The following is a 10000-nucleotide window of genomic DNA, read 5'->3' on the forward strand; positions in this document are numbered from 1 at the left end:
TGCCTGCCTGCCCGCCCGCCCGCCCGTCCGTCCGTCCGTCCGTCCGCCCGCCTGTCTGTCTGCCTGCCTGCCTGCCTGCCTGTCTGTCTGCCTGCCTGTCTGTCTGTCTGTCTGTCTGTCTGTCTGTCTGTCTGTCTGCCTGTCTATCTGTCTATCTGTCTACCTACCTAGCCTACTAGTTGTTTTGTTTGGAAAGGTTTTGTCATTGTATTGCTCTTTACCGGCACCTGCAGAGTACAGGACTTTACTTTGTAACTTTGACCCCTTGACTGAATACACAACAAACAATGAAGAAAGAGTTTACTCCGGGCTGCTTCGCTGCCAGCAGCTCCCCGGGACCCGAAAGCTGCGTATAGCCTGCACTTCAACATCAACGAAAGTGCTCGATGTATGCTGTGTTGAACCAATAAACTAACACAAACTCACTGTATCACTAAAACATGATGATGATGATGATGATGATGATGATGATGATGATGATGATGATGATGATGATGGTGATAAAGAATGCATCTAACGTTCAGCTGTTCATTATAATATAAAAACAGAGTATTAAACAAACCATCATGCTCTTACTTTGAAATCATGCGGAAATGTCGTCATCAGCAGGCCATCGCGTGGTTTCCGAAAATAACCGAGTGACACGAGTAGATTTTAGCGGAGACCGCCGGAAAGTATGTCTCAAAACTCCGTGTGTGTAAAAAGACGATCCGCGAGCAGAGATGTGAGATCCACGAGCGCATCTTTGGTCGACAAATACAAAATGGATTCACAAATGCCTGATCGAGAGTTGTAAATGTTAGAGAGATATTCACAGATCTTTTTTATATTTGTGAACATTAACGTATTTGCAGATCCGTTTTACACTTGCACATTTATTTGTGAGTTTGCAAATTTTTGAAATGCATTTGTGGAGTTTTACAAATCACATATTTACACACAAATTATTTTTATGTTCACACAAATAGTAATGAGACATATCTAAGCCCATACGATCCTTACAGACATTTTTAATTTCCTGTGTTTCCCTGAACGTCCAGCTGAGAATACGAGCGTGTTAATAATCACTGTGCGTCACACTCATTATTCCTCGTCTTCCTGTCCATACAGATTTCTTTGGACGTATTAAAGATAGGAACTGGAACTCGTGTTAATCGTCTTTAAGGCCTCATTTCCTTTCCTTTCCTCTCACCTTCATCATTTCCTGCTCTCCTTTGTCCTTCCTTATACAACCCCGCCTCATTATGCGAATGCATCACATGTATCCAGCAGATTGAGTAAAGGAAAAACACACGATAATGGTTTTAATATTAAACCTGCGTTTATGTTGTTGAGAAATTCCCCCTTTAAATAAATAAAAAGAGTGGTAATGTGAGCCAAACTTAAATATTTGTGACCTCAAATAAAAAATAGCTTTAATATAAATACATTAAAAAATATATAATATAAAAAGGGATATTTTTCATCTATTTTTCACATATTTAATAAAAATACTGAGTGTTTAAAAATAATTACATATATTTTTGTATTTTTTTCCAATAACTTATGGATATTTTTCATTCGATTCCTTTCTCATATTTTACAAAGAATTGTTATAATTTTCCACGTAAAATTCAGGCTTTAAAACTAAATATTGTGTATATTATTTTTATCATTTTAATGAGTAGTTTCCTATTTTCCAATATGTCACACCTAATGTATTCTCAGCAGATTCTATCACAGCGCTGACTGACGGAATAATTACACTAAGTGTGTGTGTGTGTGTGTGTGTGTGTGTGTGTGTGTGTGTGTGTGTGTGTGTGTGTGTGTGTGTGTGTGTGTGCGTGTGTGTGTGTGTGTGTCATCAAGCCTCTCTAATGAGCCTGTATTGTACTCTGTGTCACAGAGTTCACGTCCAATCATCTCTCCTTTATTTCCTCGTCACGTTTTCCCTGTGAATCTTTCATTAATATTCATTCCCTGTCTGTTCTCACACTGCTTTATTATTACTGTTCATTCATTAATATTAAAGAGTCCCTATATATGACTCTTTAAAGTAGAGACACTACATGCTGATATACACCTGAACATCAGCAGGAGAGGACTCTTTAAAGTAGAGACACTACACACTGATATACACCTGAACATCAGCAGGAGAGGACTCTTTAAAGTAGAGACACTACATACTGATATACACCTGAACATCAGCAGGAGAGAACTCTTTAAAGTAGAGACACTACATACTGATATACACCTGAACATCAGCAGGAGAGGACTCTTTAAAGTAGAGACACTACATACTGATATACACCTGAACATCAGCAGGAGAGGACTCTTTAAAGTAGAGACACTACATACTGATATACACCTGAACATCAGCAGGAGAGGACTCTTTAAAGTAGAGACACTACATACTGATATACACCTGAACATCAGCAGGAGAGGACTCTTTAAAGTAGAGACACTACATACTGATATACACCTGAACATCAGCAGGAGAGGACTCTTTAAAGTAGAGACACTACATACTGATATACACCTGAACATCAGCAGGAGAGGACTCTTTAAAGTAGAGACACTACATACTGATATACACCTGAACATCAGCAGGAGAGGACTCTTTAAAGTAGAGACACTACATACTGATATACACCTGAACATCAGCAGGAGAGGACTCTTTAAAGTAGAGACACTACATACTGATATACACCTGAACATCAGCAGGAGAGGACTCTTTAAAGTAGAGACACTACATACTGATATACACCTGAACATCAGCAGGAGAGGACTCTTTAAAGTAGAGACACTACATACTGATATACACCTGAACATCAGCAGGAGAGGACTCTTTAAAGTAGACACACTACATACTGATATACACCTGAACATCAGCAGGAGAGGACTCTTTAAAGTAGAGACACTACATACTGATATACACCTGAACATCAGCAGGAGAGGACTCTTTAAAGTAGAGACACTACATACTGATATACACCTGAACATCAGCAGGAGAGGACTCTTTAAAGTAGAGACACTACATACTGATATACACCTGAACATCAGCAGGAGAGGACTCTTTAAAGTAGAGACACTACATACTGATATACACCTGATCATCAGCAGGAGAGGACTCTTTAAAGTAGAGACACTACATACTGATATACACCTGAACATCAGCAGGAGAGGACTCTTTAAAGTAGAGACACTACATACTGATATACACCTGAACATCAGCAGGAGAGGACTCTTTAAAGTAGAGACACTACATACTGATATACACCTGAACATCAGCAGGAGAGGACTCTTTAAAGTAGAGACACTACATACTGATATACACCTGAACATCAGCAGGAGAGGACTCTTTAAAGTAGAGACACTACATACTGATATACACCTGAACATCAGCAGGAGATGACTCTTTAAAGTAGAGACACTACATACTGATATACACCTGAACATCAGCAGGAGAGGACTCTTTAAAGTAGAGACACTACATACTGATATACACCTGAACATCAGCAGGAGAGGACTCTTTAAAGTAGAGACACTACATACTGATATACACCTGAACATCAACAGGAGAGGACTCTTTAAAGTAGAGACACTACATACTGATATACACCTGGACATCAGCAGGAGAGGACTCTTTAAAGTAGAGACACTACATACTGATATACACCTGGACATCAGCAGGAGAGGACTCTTCAAAGTAGAGACACTACACACTGATATACACCTGAACATCAGCAGGAGAGGACTCTTTAAAGTAGAGACACTACATACTGACATACACCTGAACATCAGCAGGAGAGGACTCTTTAAAGTAGAGACACTACATACTGATATACACCTGAACATCAGCAGGAGAGGACTCTTTAAAGTAGAGACACTACATACTGATATACACCTGAACATCAGCAGGAGAGGACTCTTTAAAGTAGAGACACTACATACTGATATACACCTGAACATCAGCAGGAGAGGACTCTTTAAAGTAGAGACACTACATACTGATATACACCTGAACATCAGCAGGAGATGACTCTTTAAAGTAGAGACACTACATACTGATATACACCTGAACATCAGCAGGAGAGGACTCTTTAAAGTAGAGACACTACATACTGATATACACCTGAACATCAGCAGGAGAGGACTCTTTAAAGTAGAGACACTACATACTGATATACACCTGAACATCAACAGGAGAGGACTCTTTAAAGTAGAGACACTACATACTGATATACACCTGGACATCAGCAGGAGAGGACTCTTTAAAGTAGAGACACTACATACTGATATACACCTGAACATCAGCAGGAGAGGACTCTTTGAAGTAGAGACACTACATACTGATATACACCTGAACATCAGCAGGAGAGGACTCTTTAAAGTAGAGACACTACATACTGATATACACCTGGACATCAGCAGGAGAGGACTCTTTAAAGTAGAGACACTACATACTGATATACACCTGGACATCAGCAGGAGAGGACTCTTTAAAGTAGAGACACTACACACTGATATACACCTGAACATCAGCAGGAGAGGACTCTTTAAAGTAGAGACACTACATACTGATATACACCTGAACATCAGCAGGAGAGGACTCTTTAAAGTAGAGACACTACATACTGATATACACCTGAACATCAGCAGGAGAGGACTCTTTAAAGTAGAGACACTACATACTGATATACACCTGAACATCAGCAGGAGAGGACTCTTTAAAGTAGAGACACTACATACTGATATACACCTGATCATCAGCAGGAGAGGACTCTTTAAAGTAGAGACACTACATACTGATATACACCTGAACATCAGCAGGAGAGGACTCTTTAAAGTAGAGACACTACATACTGATATACACCTGAACATCAGCAGGAGAGGACTCTTTAAAGTAGAGACACTACATACTGATATACACCTGAACATCAGCAGGAGAGGACTCTTTAAAGTAGAGACACTACATACTGATATACACCTGAACATCAGCAGGAGAGGACTCTTTAAAGTAGAGACACTACATACTGATATACACCTGAACATCAGCAGGAGATGACTCTTTAAAGTAGAGACACTACATACTGATATACACCTGAACATCAGCAGGAGAGGACTCTTTAAAGTAGAGACACTACATACTGATATACACCTGAACATCAGCAGGAGAGGACTCTTTAAAGTAGAGACACTACATACTGATATACACCTGAACATCAACAGGAGAGGACTCTTTAAAGTAGAGACACTACATACTGATATACACCTGGACATCAGCAGGAGAGGACTCTTTAAAGTAGAGACACTACATACTGATATACACCTGGACATCAGCAGGAGAGGACTCTTCAAAGTAGAGACACTACACACTGATATACACCTGAACATCAGCAGGAGAGGACTCTTTAAAGTAGAGACACTACATACTGACATACACCTGAACATCAGCAGGAGAGGACTCTTTAAAGTAGAGACACTACATACTGATATACACCTGAACATCAGCAGGAGAGGACTCTTTAAAGTAGAGACACTACATACTGATATACACCTGAACATCAGCAGGAGAGGACTCTTTAAAGTAGAGACACTACATACTGATATACACCTGAACATCAGCAGGAGAGGACTCTTTAAAGTAGAGACACTACATACTGATATACACCTGAACATCAGCAGGAGATGACTCTTTAAAGTAGAGACACTACATACTGATATACACCTGAACATCAGCAGGAGAGGACTCTTTAAAGTAGAGACACTACATACTGATATACACCTGAACATCAGCAGGAGAGGACTCTTTAAAGTAGAGACACTACATACTGATATACACCTGAACATCAACAGGAGAGGACTCTTTAAAGTAGAGACACTACATACTGATATACACCTGGACATCAGCAGGAGAGGACTCTTTAAAGTAGAGACACTACATACTGATATACACCTGAACATCAGCAGGAGAGGACTCTTTGAAGTAGAGACACTACATACTGATATACACCTGAACATCAGCAGGAGAGGACTCTTTAAAGTAGAGACACTACATACTGATATACACCTGGACATCAGCAGGAGAGGACTCTTTAAAGTAGAGACACTACATACTGATATACACCTGGACATCAGCAGGAGAGGACTCTTTAAAGTAGAGACACTACACACTGATATACACCTGAACATCAGCAGGAGAGGACTCTTTAAAGTAGAGACACTACATACTGATATACACCTGAACACCAGCAGGAGAGGACTCTTTAAAGTAGAGACACTGTACTTTTACTAAATGAGTTTCTAAAAGCAGCAGCAGTTTACTTTCTAGTAGAATTACTACCTAAACTCAAGCTAAGGATTTAAGTACTTTTTCTACCACTGAAAACACACACACACACACACACACACACACACACACACACACACACACACACACACACACACACACACACACACACACACACACACACACACACACACACACACACACACACACACACACACACACACACACACACACAGGGGGCTTCCCTCCCTGGTTCAGTCTCAGAGCCTCAGAGATTGTAAATTTCACCTGAAAATTTCCCACAAAACACACAGAAACCTTGACCCCCGAAGCCCCAGGAGTCTTATATAAGGATACATGTGTTGTGTGTGTGTGTGTGTGTGTGTGTGTGTGTGTGTGTGTGTGTGTGTGTGTGTGTGTGTGTGTGTGTGCACAGATGTTTTATGGCTCTGCTCGCTGACATTTAAAGGAGAAAGACACTGGAGGCAGGAGGAAGAAGAGGAGGAGACGCTTCCCACCGTAAATCAAAACGCAGAAGGCTCTACGACCAAAATCTTCAGGAACAAATCAAAACCTGAGAAAAGACGGAAGAGAATCTGAGTTAAAACAAGAGAGAAGAAGAGACATTTCCTCATAGACTTCTCTACAATCTGAGGTTATAAAGAGAGTGAGAGAGAAGTAGGAACATTTCCTCATAGACTTCTATATAGTTTAGTGGGAGTGCTGACACAGCATTCCCACTATCTGTTATGCTACGCACTAAATTCTTTATTATTCCGCCGGGTTATTTTGGCCCTCTTCTCCTCCCGCATTGAACATCGCAGAAACTCCGTTCGAAGCCGCACACCTTTAGTTAAACTGCCAAAAAGGCCACATTATTAACCCGAAAGTACACAAAAATTACACTTCAGATACTCAACTTCCTTCACATGCTTCACGTTTTGAAATTTCACAGATATTTGTTACGGTTCTTCAACAAAACGTTCACATGTAAGAGGTTCATCTCTCATTCAGAACAATGAAGCCTTTGATCTCTACAGAGCTCGTTAGCTCAAATATAAACACCTGTGTGATCGAACACGATGATGTCATCACTCCACCTGACATGCTCAGAGCAGCAGACTTCAGATAGAGGGTAACGGTCCTGCCCTCAACAGCTCTACGGCAATTATGGGGTGTCATCATATGCCGTTTCCATGGAAACGCATCCCTCGCCATGAAACACAATGTCACTGTAACTCCAATGGACACGGTCCAATCGCCCCCCAAACTTTGCTTGTATATCACCGGTCCATGCCTCAACAGATCTACGCCAAATCTGAGATCTCATCATATGCCGTTTCCATGGAAACGCATCCCTCGTCATAAAACACGATGTCGCTGTAGCTCCAATGGATACGGTCCGGTCGTCCCACAATCTTCACCTGTATATCACCTCTCCATGCCTCAACAGCTCTACGTCAAATCTGACATCTCACCATATGCCGTTTCCATGGAAACGCATCCCTTGCCATAACAACACCTACTACTCTCAATTAATCCACTCTGGCTCCGGAAACCCCAAAACACTCTTCTCCACAATAAACAAACTCCTCAGCCCCCTGGACACCACCTCTCAGTCATTCACAGTCGACAAATGCAGCTCTTTTCTCAAATTTCTTCAAAGCAAAATAGACAACATTTACAGCAGCTTAACCACTACCACACCAGCTCCCCCTCAAGCCACCTGCCCCCCCTTATCCTGCCAACCCCTGTCCCAGTTCTCCCCTGTCTCCCCTATTGACCTCTCTGATCTCCTCACAGGAATGAAAACTGCCACCTGCACCCTGGACCCCATCCCCTCCAGCTTTGTTAAGGCCTGCCTTCCTACTCTCTCTTCCCTCATCACTACAGCAATCAACTCCTCCCTGTCTTCTGGCACCGTCCCACCATCCCTCAAAATAGCTGCTATCACCCCTGTTCTGAGAAAACCTGGACTCAACCCTGACAACCCTAATAACTTCAGACCAATCTCGAACCTACCCTTTCTGTCAAGAGTTCTGGAACGCGCTGTAGCGTCACAACTCAAGCATCATCTCTCTGCCAATAACCTCTATGAAACTTTCCAATCCGGATTCTGCTCAAACCACAGAACCGAAACCGCCCTCCTCAAAATCACAAATGACCTTCTCCTCTCCTCAGACGCCAGTAACCTCAACATCCTCATCCTCCTTGACCTCAGCGCTGCCTTCGACACCATCAATCACTCCGTCCTCCTCACCCGTCTTGAAACCACCTTCAACATCACCGGCACTGCCCTCTCTTGGTTCACTTCATACCTCTCTGACAGAAACCAGTTCATCTACATCAATAACAGCAAATCCCCCACCGCTCCTCTCCCCCAAGGTGTCCCTCAAGGCTCAGTTCTCGGCCCCCTCCTCTTCATCCTCTACCTGCTTCCCCTCGGTCACTTAATCCGCCGTCATGGACTTCAATTCCACTGCTTTGCCGACGACATCCAGCTTCTCATCTCCACCAAGTCCATCTCCACTGCTACCCACTCCATCCTGACAAACTGCATCACTGAAATCAAATCCTCGCTCCAACTCAACTTCCTCAAACTCAACTGCAATGAATCTGAGATAATAACCATTGGACCTAAAAAGCTCACCACACCTATCCATAACTTCACCCTCAACATAGACGGCTTCCCAGTTCAAACCTCCCCTCACATCCGGAACCTAGGCATCATATTTGACCAAACCCTCTCCTACAACAGATACATCAAACAGATCACAAAGACAGCCTTCTTCCACCTCAAAAACATCGCCCGTCTACGTCCATCCCTCTCTCCCACTGCTGCCGAAACCCTCATCCACGCTTTCATCACCTCCCGTCTGGACTACTGCAACAGCCTCCTCTATGGTTCAACTGCAAAAATCCTCAACAAACTTCAATACATCCAGAACTCCGCCGCCCGTCTACTCACCCACACCCGAATCCGTGACCACATCACCCCCGTCCTCATCAAGCTCCACTGGCTCCCCACCCCCAGATTCAAGTACAAAATCCTCCTGATGACGTACAAAGCCCTCCATAACCTGGCCCCATCCTACCTCACTAACATGCTCCACAGACACACTCCCACTCGCTCTCTCCGCTCCGCCAACCTCCTGCCCCCCCCCCCCCCCCCAGCCGGACCAACCTCAAGTCTTGGGGCGACAGAGCCTTCTCCGTTGCTGCACCCACCCTCTGGAACTCACTACCCCAATCCATCAGAGACTCTTCCTCCCTCACAGCATTCAAAACATCACTCAAAACCCACCTGTTCAACACTGCATTCAACACCTGACCCCCCCCCCCCTATTTTCTGTTTTGTTTCTCTCTTTTTGTATTTTCCTTTTCTTTCTTTTTTTTAATTCCCTGTCTTTGAGTTTCCTGAAAAGCGCTATACAAGTCTCATGTATTATTACTATTATTATTAAAACACGAGGTTGTCGTAACGCCTATGAAAAGGGCCAACACAGCACCACACTTCAGATAGAGGTTAACGGTCCTGCCCTCAACAGCTCTACGGCAATTATGGGGTGTCATCATATGCCGTTTCCATCCCTCGCCATAAAAGACGATGTCGCTATACATTAACTCCTATGAACATGTTCAAAAAGTGCTCAAACTTCACATGTGTGCTAACAGTCCAGCCGTGAAGACATCTATGGGACAGTTTTGAGATTTCTTCTAATGCCGCTG

The 10000-nt window shown here is 42.9% G+C and overlaps 1 long non-coding RNA gene across 2 annotated transcripts in view; it reads right to left on the minus strand.

The window, feature by feature from the left end:
• Positions 1-10000, minus strand: part of LOC307026789 — a 28749-nt gene that overhangs the window by 14995 nt on the left and 3754 nt on the right. The window contains exon 3 of one of the 2 annotated variants that reach the window (XR_013804453.1): positions 6756-6845. The exons of the other annotated variant lie outside the window; for it this stretch is intronic. This is a non-coding gene — a long non-coding RNA (uncharacterized lncRNA). Of the gene's footprint in view, positions 1-6755; positions 6846-10000 lie in introns of those variants that run through there. 2 annotated transcript variants of the gene reach the window in all.

The sequence above is a fragment of the Notothenia rossii genome (assembly GCF_949606895.1).
Source record: "Notothenia rossii genome assembly, contig: scaffold_163, whole genome shotgun sequence".
Lineage (NCBI taxonomy): Eukaryota > Metazoa > Chordata > Actinopteri > Perciformes > Nototheniidae > Notothenia > Notothenia rossii.